The sequence below is a fragment of the Talpa occidentalis genome, unplaced genomic scaffold, assembly GCF_014898055.3.
Source record: "Talpa occidentalis isolate TD23 unplaced genomic scaffold, MPIMG_talOcc4v2.1 talOcc4.5, whole genome shotgun sequence".
NCBI classification, from domain to species: domain Eukaryota; kingdom Metazoa; phylum Chordata; class Mammalia; order Eulipotyphla; family Talpidae; genus Talpa; species Talpa occidentalis.
Genome location: NW_023604861.1, coordinates 45,852,000 through 45,866,036, shown reverse-complemented (window position 1 = coordinate 45,866,036; position 14,037 = coordinate 45,852,000). Strand labels below are relative to the sequence as shown.

The window sequence follows — 14,037 nt, the reverse complement described above, 5'->3', positions numbered from 1 at the left end:
TCTGCGTTAAATTCTGAAAGCAACTCCAGGGGTAGAAGCGAAAATGCTCGTAGTCCACTGATGCAAGAGGACACCACTATTGTCGGTTGGGATTTCTCTTGAGTTCTTACCTAAGGATGGGGCTTTGGGTAGTATTTATGCGGTTGAGGAAGAAAGAGAAATATTTTAAAAATGTAAATTGATTCTGATTGGTTGCTTTCTGCTAGATCATAATATAACTTGAATTTGTGTCTAAAACTCTAACAGAACTGAACACCCCCCTTTTCTGAATGTTGTCTGTCTAATCATAAGCCAGGTATTTTATTTCCATTTTCCATGGACTACTTTCAGCTTAGGAATTCAAATCACTTTGAGGACAGTGAACATTTTTTAGACCTGCACTCTGAAATACAACTTGTCAATTTATGAAAAAACACTTTTTCCCATTTGGGCCTGATGTGTGGTTTTATATCCATTTATTTGCATAAACAGAGAACTTTGGCCAGAAAGGTCATATAGTTTAGTCTAGATAGCTGAACCCAAGCCTAGGCAAAGGGACTGGCCATGGATGTTTGGGGGAACCAACCACAGGGGACTGAGTAGGAGAACCTCCCGTAGGACAATGCGCAGGTCTGCCGTCCTGCATCTTCAGCCAGAGAGCTGAGGCTCCAGGTCCCCTGGGAGAGTCAGGAGCTTCAAGCAAAGGAAGACTTTGAGGCCTGTAGTACCTAGAGGCAAGGGATGACTTTCAGTTCACTGAATTCCAGACCTATTTAGTATCTGAAGTAAATGCAAAATACAAGATAATGATTTCTTAAAACATCTAAGTCTTTAATTACTACTGTTTATTTTTGCCTTACAGTTGCTTTAAGTTTCCTTAACCTGGGCTCTACTATTTTGCTGAGTCATCGCTCCTAAATTAACAGGGTAAAGTAGCATGCAGTTTGGGCTTCTTTACAGCAAGTATTATCACACATAACTTCTGTTCCAAAGTGAATGATTTGCAGGCACATTTTTTCATTACATGCACATAGTGAATATTCGGATGACATTTTCAGACACCAAAAATACTTTAAATTATAATGTTAGTGAATGATAAAGTAACAGCTCACCAGTCATCAAAATCACTCATATTCAAGAAGAGTCTGCCTGGGTGGGGAAGATGGAACCCAGTGTTTCCACCTAAAATGGTGCCACTGTTGTGATACTGTAATATGATAGAAATTATTTATTTGGTCCTTTTTCCCAGTTCATGGAACAGAGCTCCTAATATAATGCAATAGATTAACATTTGATTTTTGTCCAAGAGACCAGCACAGAGCCTCAGTTCTCTTGCAATTTCCTGAGTGCTAGAGGTGATTGGAGCATCTTTTGTTATTCATACCAACCCCTTTCAACCACACTAAGAGTTTATGTTAATGAGGTGACTCAGAGATTTGGGGGCTGGTTGCCAGAAAAAATCTAGACAAAGACTCAAACCCTGGTTTCAAAACTCAGCTCAATTATCTATTAACCATGTGTTTTTGAACAAGTGATTTACTCTTTCTATGTCTGTTTCTGCTCATCTGTTGAATCTGGATGATAGTATCTCTTGATTCATAAGGTTGTGGTGAGTGTAAAATTCAGTAATGTACATAAAACCCTTATCTCTGATCCTAACATAGCATGTACTTAAAACAAGACTACAGTCACCATAATCACCAGGAATAGTAAGTCCTTTGAGAGCGACATTTGTGTGGGTAGCCCAGAGCCTGTCTCTACTGGGAAATGTCTAAAATGTCAACATGTTTGTGGATGTCAAGATGCCATCTCCTCCTGACGTGTGCTGGTGAGGACCCAGGTGGGGGGAGAGCGCAGTTCAGAATGGCATTAATGTTAGGGCTTCCCCAGTGGCGCAGCGGTTGAGCGCTGGGCTGCGAAGCTGTCCGCAGCCTCTGCAGCACCAGTTCGATGGCCAGCTGCCGGCGAGTGTCGCACATGGCACACAGACCTCTCCTGTCACACCCTCTGCTCCTCTCAGCATTGTTTCATCAGTCTTCCTGTTCTGTTCCTGACTGGTGAATTCTCTCACCCTCCCGTGCTTCGCTTCCGACTGTACCCAATGCTTGTATAAATAAATAAATAAATAAATCTTAAAAAAAAAATGGCACAATGTTAGAGTGTAATCCCCCTAGAAAGGGGGATATCTGCCCCATCTGAGGAAGGGTGGAGCTGAACAGCAAGGGGAAACTAAAGAGGACCTGGGAGAGAGGGCTGGAACAAAAAGACTAGGAGATATAGAGGAGGCACATGGAGCAGAGACATGTGAAGAAGAAGCTATGCTTGCTTCTTGGCCTTGGATTTGCTCTAGGGACTTGGGGGACACAGGAGACACTTGGAAGAGACGTGGCTGAGAGACTCATGGGGAGGCTGGCAGTGGCAGTCTTTATCTTGAGTTGTATTTTGATTTGGCTCTTTTCCATCCAGACTTGCCTGGCCCCTTCTGCCCCTTTCCAGTGGTTCCTCCCAGAAGGTGCCATAGACTTGTGAGCTTTTGGGCCTCAGTGGTCCCACTTTGGGCCAACCCTATTTGGGTGATTACCCACAAGGGGAGGGTAGCTTTGGATGTTTCACTTGATGACTGTATTCTTTCTTTTCTCTATTGCACACTAATTCTATTAAAGTTCCTTTCTATTGAAGGCATTATTTGCTAAGAGTGTGTTTTGTTTTTTTTGTGCTGGGTGGTAGAACCCGTTGAGAGTGTGCAGGTTTAGGGTTGTGGGGTGCCCCTCATTCTGCCTGCTAACAATAAGAGAAGAATGAAGGGGGCCTCCCTGGTGGCGCAAGTGGTTGAGCGCAGCACTGTGAACTGTCCGCAGCCTCTGCAGTGCTCGTTCAATCCCCGGCGGCCTTGGAGCAACCCACATGGTGAGCAGACCTCTCCTGTCTCGCCTGCTGCTCCCCCGTCAGCAGCATATTTCGTCATTCTGCCTGTTCTGTTCCCCACTGTTGTCCTCTCCCTCCCACACATCTGGCCTGTACCCCGGTTCTTGAATAAATAAAATAAAATCTTTAAAAAAAAAAGAGAGAAGAATGAAGGCAGGTTCTAGAGGACACAATACTGTTGGGTGTGGGCAGGCCCCTCACCAGCAGGGTGTCCAGCATCCAGAGTAGCTCCTGTGTAAGAAGCACCGAGTACTGCTGCCCGTGGAGAGCAGACACAGGCCTGCGTGCACAGCTGGGCGCCCTGTGAGCATCCTTGTGCACGTGACTGTTCCTTTACCACCAGATATTGCTGGCAAATCCTACTAGGGGCTTCCTTTAAGCTCCTGAGATGCCCAAAAGTTCCAGAATGGCCTGAGGTGACCAGAGTCAGTTGTAAGCATTGGACAAAGCACCTATGGGTGCAAAGTAGAGAATTAACTTAGGCAAAAGGAAGCAGTTATGATTTTATAAGTCTAAAATATAAGAAATGATCCCTCTCTTCTCTGTTGCCTGTTATCTTTCCTATCTGTCTCATAATAACAGGAGCTCCTTGAAGGCAGAAACTCTTTTTTTGTGTCTCCAGCACCTAGTATCTAAAAGGTGCTTAGTAGTAATGAATTATGCTAACTAGACTTACTGTGGTGATCATTTCATAATATATACTGATATTGAATGTAACCTGAAGCTAATATATTATCAGTTATGACACAATAAAAAATAAGCAAAACAGAAAATAATGAATGAATGAATGATAGAAATGTCAAGGAGGGCCTCCCCTGGTGGCGCAGGCGGTTGAGCGCAGCGCTGTGAAGCTGTCTGCAGCCTCTGCAGTGCTGGTTCGATCCCAGCCGGCCGGCAAGGGTCCCACATGGTGCGGCAGACCTCTCCTGCCGCGCCCGCTGCTCCCCTCAGCAGTGTATTTCTTCAGTCTGCCTGTTCTGTTCCCCGCTCTGTCTCTGGTGAATCCTCTCACCCTCCCGCACATCTGGCCTGTACCCCGGTTCTTGTATAAATCAATCTTTTTTTAAAAAAAGTAAGGGATATGATCTTTAAAAAAAAGAAAGAAATGTCAAGGAAAGAAATAACTCATGATATAATTAACTTTATATAATTATGTCTTTATCTTGTATTTAATAATTTACATAACACTTGTGCTTAAATGACCACAGTTGAACTTCATCCCAGACAATAGGCATTATTGTTTTTCTTGCAGATTTAGAAACCAAGACTTAGAGATCATAGTAAGGTTAGTTAGATAATAAGTGGTAGAATGATTGGGGCTCTTCTACTGGACCACATGGCCTCCTGATAATCAGCAAAGAACAGCTTTATAAATATAGATTCTTCATCCACCCACCTGCCCACCTATCCATCCACTTATTTACCAGCATAAATGAATGGGATGAGTCCAAGTTCTGCAATCATCACAGAGCTGAATTCTAATCCAAGCTTCAGGATGATCAGGGTATGCCGGTCACTTTCTCTGACCTTCAGCTGCTTTGAGGGTCAAGCCCCTTACTATGTGAACCACAGAGTAAGATGCAGGACATAGTCACGGGCAGCCTGGCCAGAGAGTTCCTGGTCTAAGGGAGGAAACACAAATGCGAATCATTGTCACAAGTGTGCGGAGTGCTGGAATGGAGGCTGGGGAATTGTATTCAGAGGGAGGGCCAGGGAAGATTCCAGAGTAATCTTAAGCCCTGTGTCTTCAGGCCAACCAAGAAAGGGAAAGAGGACTCCCAAGAGAGGAAATGCATGTTTTTAATTCACTTCTATGGCATTAAATGTTTTCATTAATGACTTTAAAAAATTGATTTCCAGTTTCCTGGAACTATTTAATAGTTTGCTCTTTGCCTTGGTGTTGTCATCACCTCTCTGTGAATCTATCTCTGGTGCGCTGGCCTCCTGTGCCACTGCCTTCAGGTGTGCGCAGGTGTACCATGGCTGCTCACCTTGGATTGGTCCTTTTTCCTTGTTGAGGTGGGCGTCTGCAAGATGCTGCAATAGGGGTGTGTGTGAGACAAGTGGGCCAGACTGGTACCTAGAGAGTTTGAGGGGTGGAAAGGTTGTGTGATATGAGGGTATGCCTGTAAAACCTTGGCAAGGAAGAGAATGTTGAGCCAGAATCTGGAAGAAAGGAGGGCCCTGGTGCACCTCAGTCAGAAAGGCTGTGGAAGGGATCCGTGGGGAGAAGAAGGGTTTTCCTGAATGTAGGCAAACATCCTTCTTTGGAATGGTCTGTGGAAGGCTAACCTCTGCTTTCCTTAGTGCCTCAGAGGCAGCCTATGCTGCCTGCTCTGTATGGCAGGGTTGGCAACCTTTGTCTGTAAAGGGTTGGGAGGGAAATATTTCAGACTTTGTGACCATCCAGGTGTCATGACTACTCAACTCTGCTGTTGCCATGTGAATGTGACCATAGGGACTCTTAAAGAAATGGATGTGAAATGGACTCTTAAAGAAATGAACTCTCTAAAAGATATAGACTCTTGAAGAAATGGTTGTGTTCCAGAGGAAGTGTACTTTAAAAACAAGCCACAAATGGTTTTGTCCCAGGAGTTTGCTAACTACTGTTCCACACTTGATGCCTCTTAGGGATCATCTGTTATGATGAACACCATTCCCTCCTGAGCCTGTCGCCGTGGCTGTCCTCCTAGCAGAAGTAGTTGCCATAAAAGCAACAAAATCAGTAACACCCAGCTGGTGCCATTTACAAAGTATTGGCACCACTTTGGGAGAAGAACTTTGTGCATCTCATTTAATCTTCTCAACAATCCAGGCCAGTGTTATTGTTGTAATTACGATATCTCTGCTGATTATGAAACATTTCAGAGGTTAAGGTCACTTGCTTAAGGCCACTGTCTAGCCTGAGGTAGCTGGAGAGTCGGCAGCACCAACAGGACCTTCACTGCTGCTCGCCACACCAGCCCCTCAGCTCTGGGCTCCCCTAGTTTTTAGTTTTAGTTTTAGTTTTTAGTTTTTATTTACTTTTCCTGTTTAATCAAAAGAATTTACTCAGCCACTTATTAGTCTGTAAAATTGGGCAAGTTAGTTCACTTTTTGGTACTTTTGTTTCCTAACAGTGAAATGGAGATACTAACAGTATTTACCTTTTAGGAAGGTTTTTGGAATAAAGTATTTAGAATGGTGCCTGGCACGTAATAAATGCTCAGAAGGAACTTGCTATTATTGTATTATTACTATTAGAACATTTGAAAAATAGAGATTATAAAAAAGAAAATAAAAAATAACTATCATTCAGAGGTAAACACTTTATATTGTTATATATAACAAATATATATAACAAATATATATTAAATATTTTAATATATTTGATATGTATATGTAGGTTATTTATCATAAAGATCACACGTTGGTTGTAGAATACATAAATTTCAAAGAAACATCAAAGAAAACCACTTTTCTTATATATTTTTGCATGAAAGTGTGTGAATATAATACAATTTTATTTCTTAGCCTTTGACTGAATATCATATCATAACATTTGGCCCTGCTGAAAAATTCTCAAGGTATTTTTTAAAATACTGTTAAGTGTCTGGAGGAGGTGAGCCCAGTATCTTCACTCTGCCTCCATTTTGCTGGACACCCACAACACTGAATTCTGGGAATTGAAAGATAGAATTACAGAAAAGATGATTGAAGTCCCATAATGATCAAAGTCCCTCATTTCCCCATCCTCAAGTCCTCTGAAGAATCTCACTGTGCCTGTGACCTAGGGTGGGGAGGGGATAGTCACTTGATTCTTGTTTAGCCCACTTTGACCTGAGGTAATCATTTCCTCACACACCCTGATCCTTCTCACCTATTTCTCCAGTGTCTGACTAGGCCAGCTTGCTGGGCCCTGTGTTGAAGAAGTTGAGTCTAGCTAATTCTTCTGTTGGACTCCCAGTTCTCAACATTATGCCCAGCATGCTGCAGGCACTCAGTGGAGGACGATTCTCCCTCTTTGTGCCTCTCTCGTGTCTCTATCTCACTCTGTCTCTGACTCTCCCCATGTTGGGGCTACTGTTTCTTCCTCATGCCTGTCCCCACATTCCTGTCATGACCATTAGGAATTTTTGGAGACCAATACACTTGAGCTGTATTTTTTAAAAATGTCCCTACCTTTGAACAGACATTGTAGAATTGGCCTAATTAGAATTACAATATGAAATTACTTAAGAGAAGACATTATAGAAACTTGAGTTAGCAAGAGGAAGTCTTCTAAGGAAAAAGCCTGCAGCCTGGCCAACCACTTTGATGGCAGCTAGTGCTGTCCTTGGAGCTGGAAAGCAACTACAGAAAAGCATTCCTGAGTGTGACCATGTGTGTGTGCCTGGCACCCTTGAGTGCCTGGTGTGTGCAGGGGACACTGGTTATCCCACACACTCCCAGGTGTGCTCCCACACAAAGGAACCAGGACCTCCTAAATGCTGTCTGTCCTAGATGGGTGGTTTTTATCTGGAGTCACTGCGATTTGGTCTTTTTAGCAATGCTGAAATAGTTACTTTAGGCCTGAACTTAAATATGACTTGAGAAGAATTCCAGGCCTGATATAAAAAAAAAAAAACAACCCAGATGCCATTAACACAGTCTTTAATGTATTTTATTTGCGCTCTAGTGATATGAGATTTTTCGAGCTACTATTGACTCTCTGGAATTATGCTTACGTGTGTTAAGAAAGGTATGTAAGCTCGCACACAGGTATTGGCCACCAGAAAAAGATGCCGCTCCTCCTCTTGCATGCCTCCTCGGGTTTTTTTTTTTTCCTCCTTCTTCACTCTTTTTTTCTATTAAAATTTTTTGTCTTTTTTTCCTGGTGGATGAAATATACAGGAGTGTCATAAGTGTAGGTGATATAAAGTATATCAGACTCATTAAATAATATATTGCAGAGAAAAAAGAATGTTGTTCAGTAACAGACATCTCTGTGAAAACAGCAGTTCTCACATACACTCAAGTTTTGAGATAATGTTTATTTTGCAACTGAATTTGTCCTGAAACAATTTCTATATTAGGGACCCATATGAGCATAATGTGAATTTTGTCTTTGCCTTTGAACATCAAACTGTACCGAAATGAACCAAGCTGGGTAGGAATACACAAAACTCACACACACAAATATCTTGGAACCTACCGAGTAGCACAGTTCACCGTGTGGTACTCCAGAGCAGCATGCCTTGCTCTGCTTCCGCACATGAGCTTCTCTATATAAAAAACTCATCCAACATCCTGAAAATGTCTAAGCCTCCTTGTTCCAAACTCCAGAGAGTGCGTGTGATAAGGAGAGTATTATTTATAGATGAAGACATTAAACAGAAATTGCTGAATCCTGCAGAAGTGACTCCTGGTAGTGCCAATAATGGCTGGTTTAGTGTTTTCAAGCACAACTACAATTTCCAAAGCATTGAGTGCAGATGAGAAAAATGAGAAAGCTGCAAACAAATCTCTAGTAGTGATGCAGAAGTTAATTGTGAATGAATTCTACCATATTAGATTAGATTTTCAATGTTGATGAAACAGATATTTATCATAAACATCAGCCTCCAAGGAGCTCTATCTCAACTGCAGAAAAACATACCTCAGGATTTTAGACTATGAAAGATTGCTTATCTTTGTCCTTGTCCGTGTTGTCAAGGACAACCAGGCACAATGAACCCCACCCATCCACTTGGGTGTCACAACTTTCTGTGTGGTTTCAGATGCTGCTTTTACGGCCATTTCCAGTAACACACAAGCTGAATGCGTCACAGTCTCCTCAAAACAACTTCAGGTCATTTTCAAGGTAAAGTACTATGGAGTCATTGTAAGATTTTCCTTTTATTAGCCATTTAACAGGTATAAAACAGTGCTAATGTTTTTATTAGGGTCTTATCTTTTTTTATTTAAAGATTTGTTTATTATGCATACAAGAGCTGGGGTGCAGGCCAGAGGTGTGGGAGTGAGAAGATTCACCAGAGACAGAGTGGGGATCAGAACAGGCAGATCTACTGAAATACACTGCTGAGGGGAGCAGTGGGAGAGACAGGCGAGGTCTGCTGTGCCATGTGGGTAGCTCCCTGGCGGGGATCGAACTCGTGCTATATAGTGGCTGTGGACAGTTTCATAGGTTGTGTCTTAACCCCTTGCGCCACCAGGGAGGTCTCCAGGGTCTTATCTTTTTTGAAGAGGACATTTAGAATTGTTCCTTAACCCCATTTACTTCCATCAACCTGTGGTGTTATTGAGTGTTTCTGTGTAGTATGGTGATTTTTAGGAACACGTACATCACATCAGAGCACAAGTGACTGAATTAAGAAGTGGTTTGTCAGCTGCATTATTTAATTAGGCTTAGTAATCTTGCCACATGGCCCTGAGTGACTCATGAAGTGTGGGGGAGGGCTGGGTTGGAAGAGTTTGAACCTGGGTTCCTATTCTGAGGAGTCTCACATTTATTTACTTGTTATTATTTTTAATGACACAGCTTTCCACACAGTCATAAAGATTCTTTCTTTTTAAATGTTGAAAAAAAAAAAAAAAACAAAACCCTGAGCTACTAATTAAGAGAGCCCTGGAGTTGGCAGAGTTGGAAGAAGACATCAGGGCAGGTGTCAAAAACTCTGACTAGGGAAGTGGGACCTACTGATAAAACCAACCCAGAGCAAACTGGGCAACCCCCCCAGAGTGACTGGAAATGTGGGCGGACTGTGAGGTAAAGCGAGCTGGTGCAGTCAGACAAGTTACAAGCCAGAGGAACAACACTTTTAAGGGGCTGGGATGAGGAGGAGTTGACTCAGCATCACAGTCCTCTAAACCAGTGTGTCATTTGATAGCCGGTGTTTGGTTTGTCAAGTCCACATTGCCTCAGGATTTCAGTCATCATTTTAGAGCTGCACAGCTGCTCCCCTTGGTCTACACAGCCCTTGTGAATGCATTAACATTTGTGAGAAATGTCCCAATTAAAGCCATCAAATCCATAATTGGAGGAAGCAGAGAGTGTGATTCATTTCACAGTGGCCGACTTGGGTAACACTAGCCTCTTTCTTCATTAGGGACCCAGTTATAAGAATCAGAGAGAAGCTGTGTAAGGCAGGAAGGGAAAATGGAGAATGGAATGGAATCTTGGTGCCCAGACTGGTTTATTCCCAGGAGGCTGATTAGAGACTCCAGGAAGGGATCCCAACTAAGTTCATCTTCAGGGCCCCGATCCCTGGGTTGTATAGTTGTTGGGGATTGGGTAGAGGCAGAGGGGATAACTTCCCAAAGTTATTGCTTGGTCAAATCCTTTTCACGTTCCTTGGGCTCCAGCCGCAACTCTGGTGTTTCCTGCTCTGGTCCTGAGTCTGGAGTCCCCTGAGACTGTGGGAAAACATGCCTCTCCTTCACAAGGGCAGGGCGCTGCTGTCTTCACATGCTGCTCGATTTCCTTCCTTCCCACTAAACACCGCCTGCCATGTTCCTCCCAACACCAACCTCTTCTCCTTTCCCTCTCAGGTGGAGAATATGTCTGGGGGTATCTCTGAACTTACCCACATAGATGATCCAGCTTCTCTAGAATATGTTGGTGCTTGTCATCTGTTTTTCTCAGCTACAGTGTCTCAGCTGAAAACCGAGATGATGAGAAACGTCGTGACTACTGTTCCTCACACATGGATCTCCTGGGGGTTCACTGCTGTATTGCACTGGTCCCTTTGTGTGCCCCCTACCACACCTGCTGTGTTTTTATTACTGAGACCTTGTTGCGTGTCTAACTCTCTGGAAATATGGGATATCTGAAGTTAGAAAATTGTATTTTTTACCTCTTCAAATGCATGTATATCACACTGTGCCCACCAACACCTGTCTGTAGAGGTGTGAGACAATATTCCTATAACATATACAGTGGTGTTATCCAACATTACCTCAATAAGGATAATTTAGAAAAATTTTTTTTTTCAAAAATTAGTCACAAAAAAATACCTACCATCTAGCAGTGACAGATTGAGCAAATAAAATTATAAGATGCCCAGTAAAACTTGAATTTCAGATACACAATGAATACTTTGTCAAATAAGGGTGTCCCACACAATAATTGGGACATGTCTATACTTATCAATTATTCACTATGCATCTGAAATGCAAGGGTTTTTTAAGAAAAAAAGATTTATTTTTATTTATGCATACAAGAACTGGAGTGTAGGCCAGAGGAAGAGGGGGTGAGAGGATTCACCAGAGACAGAGTGGGGAGCAGAACAGGTGGATCTACTGAAATACACTGCTGAGGGGAGCAGCAGACAAGACAGGAGAGGTCTGCTGCGCCATGTGGGTCACTATTTTGGCCAGGATTGAACTTCTGTAGTGGCTGGTGATAGCTTGATAATGCTGACTTAACCTCTGCGCCACCAGGGAGGTCCTGAAATATAAGTTTTTATTGGGTGCCCTGTCTTTGATCTGACAGCCCTCTGTTACTCTGTATGCTCTTGGAATGACCTTGACACCTTTCCCATAAAGAGCCCAAAGTGAGGGCTCTCTCCTCTCACTTAAACCTGGATGATATTGAAACTGCATCGACTAATTCAGGACAAGTGATGCGGTGTGACTTCTTAGGGGTAGAAGTCTTAAAAAGTGGTGGTACCACTTGTGCTACGTTGGCTGGAACTGCATCACCCTGTAGCAAGTCTGGGTACCATGAATTCACACCTCTGGAAAGCTATACCACCAGTAGAGGCCACGTGTAAGCACTCTGGAGGCCAATCTGTTTTTTGTGTCTCAATCCAGGCAGCAGACATGTGGGTAAATGTGCCTTCTGATGAGTCTAACTTTCAACTGGGGAGGCTTCCAGCAAGAATCCAGACACTATGGAGCAGAGACATCTGGCCTGCACTCCTGATTCCATAATGGTTGTTTTAAGCAGTTGAGTTTTGGGTAATTTTTTTTTCTTACTTGATGGAAGTAGATTTATTGCACACATTTATGGTGTGAACAAATGTTTGATCTCTGCATTTATAAAAGACAGTTGCAATGACTTATAGTTAGTTACATGTCATTAATAGCAGTAGGAAAGCCAGCAGTCAGTTCCTTCTTAGCAAGGATTACTCTAGCTTGTTTTTCAACTCACTCTCCTTTGAGTCTGAGGGAAGAATGTGACCTCATGGCCAGGAATGATGTGTTTCCCCAGGTGTGTGGTTAGCAAGGTAGACATCACTCATATCCTCCCTCCCCAGGGAGCTGGGTCAATGGTGCTGTCTCAGTTCTCAGTCTCTGTCATGCTTCTGGGTGCTGGGTTGCTCAGTTATGGGAAGCCCAATGTGGATTTACTTCTTAGTGCCTTCCTTTCTTCCTAATGTTAGCCAAGCTGGTGGGTTTGGGTATGCTGGCCCGGCCAGGGTGGGTAACAGCCCTGAGGGGATAAGTAGTCTGTCACTGAGCCCACTGGGCCCCTGGCACACACCAGTCCCCCTGACCAATCCAATTCAGTGTCCAGCATGAGGTTGTAGGGTGTCTCATTTGGGGTAAAGGATGCATTCTTTAGCTTTGGAGTCACTCAGGCCAAATTGAGATGAAGGCTTTTAATCTCTTCCAGTTTCTCCTTCAGTAAACAACCTCATAAAAATGTGAGGATAAGTGTGATAACAGACCTAGCATGTCCGTTACTTCCTCTCCAACATCTACATATGAGAAAATGATCAGCAAATTCATGATATACTAGTTACTCCTTGAAACAAATAAGCTATTTTGCTATCAGACGTGACTTCATTGTAAGTCATTGAGAAATGAACTGGAAGAAAAACACTATGATTGATCATAAATACTTTATTAATAATTGAATAAATAAAAATCAAAGAGTATACAGTTTTATATAGAAAGAGAGAAGAAATCATTGACCTTCATGGGACATGAAAGTTGCTAATTTCTTTCTCAAAGTTGTAAATCTTTGTTAATTGTAGGGAAAGAATCATTTGTCCTGCTTCTTGAAAAGAAAGTGCATTTCATTGCTAATTGATGAGAAGCAGCTCTCCCCAGGAGAATGTCAGTTAATAAATGTGAAAAGAATGATTGAATTAGAAAATTATTCTTTTGCAAAGCCTCAGTGGAATAATTGATTCATGTAAGTATCATAAATGGATTCTATAAATGAGGGGGGTCAGTAAACTACAGTCTAATTCAGTGCACCCCCTGATTTTATTTATTTTACGAGTTTAGATCATTTTAAATATTACTGAAAAAATCTAACGGAGAGCATTATTTCTTGACATGTGAAATTTGCATAAATTCAAATTTCAATGTCTATAAGTCAGGTTTTATGAGGGGAACATAGTCACATTCACTCATCTGCATGTTGCTTATGACTGTGTTTATGCTACCTTGGCAGATTGAGTAACTGAAATAGAGATAATATTGTCTGCAAAGCCTAAATTATTTCCTATCTGGAGCGTGACAAAAATACTTTGCTGACTCCTACAAATCATTTGGTGAAAGGAAGTTGGTCTCAATGTATCACTCTATAGTTCTTTCACTGGTTACAAAAGGAAAAATCCATCATTATAATGGAAAGATCTGGCAATCATCACTTTACCAAGTCCCCAGAACTTGGCATCATTAATACAGGGACAACCTGATATAGTGTCCCTGCTGATTTGAGGCAATATGAAGTCCATGTATCACCTCTGAAATATTATTGTCAAACATGTTAAACTTGAAATTCTTAAAATGGATTATTGAAATAGAGTTGAAAACTCCACAGATGTAAGGAGCCTAATTTGATGCATTTTGACATGTATACACACCTGTGAAATCATCACCAGTCAAGATAATAATCTATTGCTAACATTGTGTCCCTATTTAGCCTCTCCCTCCCTTCTCTATCTCTCCTGCCTCATTGTACTGCTTTCTATTACTAACGGGTTAGAGCTATCCCGTGGACATTCACCGAGAAGCCTTCATAAAGACCTAGGAGTAGAATTATTTGTTCATATAGGTTTATGTTTCATTTTTTAAGAAACTTCCAAATGGTTTTCCAAATGAGGATGCAGTTGCTTTACATTCTTGCCACACTTGGCATGGTCAATGTTTTAATTTTAGTCATTCTAATACATGCTTAATCTGTAGATTTGTGACTTTGTTTTGCGATTCTCTTAG

At 42.1% G+C, this 14,037-nt stretch overlaps 1 long non-coding RNA gene across 1 annotated transcript; it reads right to left on the bottom strand.

The window, feature by feature from the left end:
• Nucleotides 1–438: 438 nt before the first annotated feature.
• Nucleotides 439–5,247, bottom strand: LOC119258791 (uncharacterized). Its single transcript, XR_005128332.2, has 3 exons — nt 4,896–5,247; nt 4,329–4,526; nt 439–707 (listed from the first exon to the last, which is right to left on the bottom strand). It is a non-coding gene; the product is annotated as an uncharacterized LOC119258791 (long non-coding RNA).
• Between the last annotated feature and the right edge of the window lie 8,790 nt (nt 5,248–14,037).